Below are 2129 nucleotides of genomic sequence, written 5' to 3'. Positions count from 1 at the left end.
CCCAGGCAGGTCTCGAACCCGCGGGCTCAGGCAATCCACTCACCTCAGCCTCTCAAAGCGTGGGATTACAGGCTGAACCACCGAGCCCGGCAAAATCTTGTAAAAATAATAAATTAGTCGGGCATAGTAGCAAGCACCTGTAGTTTTAGCTACTCGGAAGGCTGAGGCAGAAGGATTGCCAGAGTCCAGCAAGTCGATGCTGGAGCGGCCGCGAGTGTGCCACTGCACTCTAGCCTGGGCGACAGAGTGAGACTCCAACTCAAAAACAAACAAACAAATTTTAAAAGCCCCAGCTGAGGGCAGGGGAGGTCAGGTGTGGGGGGTGAGAGGTGAGGCTTCCAACAAAACCCCAGAATTCATACTCCATGGAGTGGAATAGATTCGGGGGAGTCTTAGAAATTGCCTGAGGCTCCAGGGTGGGGTTCAGAAGGTCTCTCACCAAGTCGCTCTTGAAGGTTTCCTGGAAGCAGCAGCCTCTTGGGAACATTTATATTACAGGAAGGTCACAGACTCTCGAGTGGACATTGCCGACATGAGGTGGGGCCGTCAAAAGGTGTGGAGCAGGACAGGACCCAAGGGGGCAGTGAGTGACGGCACCTGGGACAAGAGGGTGGAAGGAGATAATTGGAGTTGCCTGGGGAGTCCCAGAGAGGGCGTCTTATGAGACAGTGAGGAGAAAGCACAGCCTCCCTCTGACTAGTTCGCAAAGGCTTCCAGGAAGAGGCGGCCATTCTGGGACATTCCAGGACGAGGCGTGATGGGAAGAAGGTTGAGGGTGGGACGTGACCCAGGGGAGCAGTGAGTGCAGACAAGACCCCAGCCCTGGAAGACTGTGACCCTCAGGGCAAGGCCTCGGGCTCCGCTGGGCAGGGTGGTCGGGTAAAGGGGCCAGATGCTCATGAGGTTATGGGGTCTCTGTCCCTCCCTTGGGCAGAACCACAAGCCAAGGCCCAGGTCCCTCCAGGACAGCTGGGCCAGGCTGATCCGGCCTGAGTTTCCCCCAGGCCCTGGACTACCAGGAACCAGCCGCATGAGAATCAGGCCTCTCTCCCCTCTGCCCTCAGCCCTGATCCCTGCCAAAGCTCCGCCAGGAAGCCAAACAGCCCTGGGCTCAGCAGGGACACAGATGTCACCCAGCACCCTCATCACGGTCCCATGCAAAGGTGGACACCCTCAAAGGGGCTCGCACCCTTTTTCTGATCGGTCCTGCTGACCTGGGCAGGTGTCTTTGTTCTGGAAACGGGAGGGGGCTGCCCCCCGGGCTCCCAAATCCTCTGGACCCTTGCCCATCCTCAGAGTCCAGGCCCAGCTCAGAGTGGAGGTTTGGGTGGGGGTGGGCAGTGGAGGGCAGAGGACACAGGAGTCTCCCTCCTTCCGTCACCTCCACTTCCTCCTGCTCCACGGAGAGAGAGAAAGGGATCTGGTTCCCTCGTTTTCAGTGAACTGGAGGAGGGCAGAGGCTCAGAGGAAGGGGGTGTTCTCAGGTCTCCAGTTGTCTGCCTCCCACGCTCGGCCCCGCCCTCGGCCCAGATCCCTTGAGGCCCGCCCCACACCTGCTCCAGGGGCAGGGAGCTCACCATCCAAGCCTCCCCAGAGGCCAGCCACAGGCACCCTACGGCAGGGTGGGGGCTGCGGGGCCTTCCTGGTGCTCCCCCAACAAAGCTCCCTCTCTCTGCCCTCAGACTCCACCCAAAATTTTTATACAAGTGAAATCAGGCTAAGGAAAGCATCAAAAGCAGCCTTGAAAGGGTGAAGGAGTCCTACATGTGCAGAGGCGGTGTGGCAAGGAGCAGGCCCCATGGCCGAGGCGAGGATGTTTCCAAAGAAGCAGCAGGCCTCTTCCTCTCCACAGCGGTTGTGGCCCCAGCAGCACATGCTCGTGAATTATCCGCCAAACCCGCCCAACCACCCCCACAGCTAAGACTGAATCCCACTGGACAGCCCAGGACACAGAGGCTCAGAGGGGTTAAGAACTTCCCCAAAGTCACACAGCCAGGAAGGGTCCAAGCTGACCCCGGAACCAGGTCTTCCAGCTCCGATCCCATCACTAAACCAGGTGGCTAAACCCAGCTGCCTCCCCATGAATGAATGCAATCTGAGTACCATCTAGGGCCAGTTGGTGAAGCTGG

Source organism: Carlito syrichta, unplaced genomic scaffold, assembly GCF_000164805.1.
Source record: "Carlito syrichta isolate Samal-C Ts95f unplaced genomic scaffold, Tarsius_syrichta-2.0.1 Scaffold304602, whole genome shotgun sequence".
Classification (NCBI taxonomy): Eukaryota; Metazoa; Chordata; class Mammalia; order Primates; family Tarsiidae; genus Carlito; species Carlito syrichta.
This window is presented reverse-complemented; position numbering follows the sequence as displayed.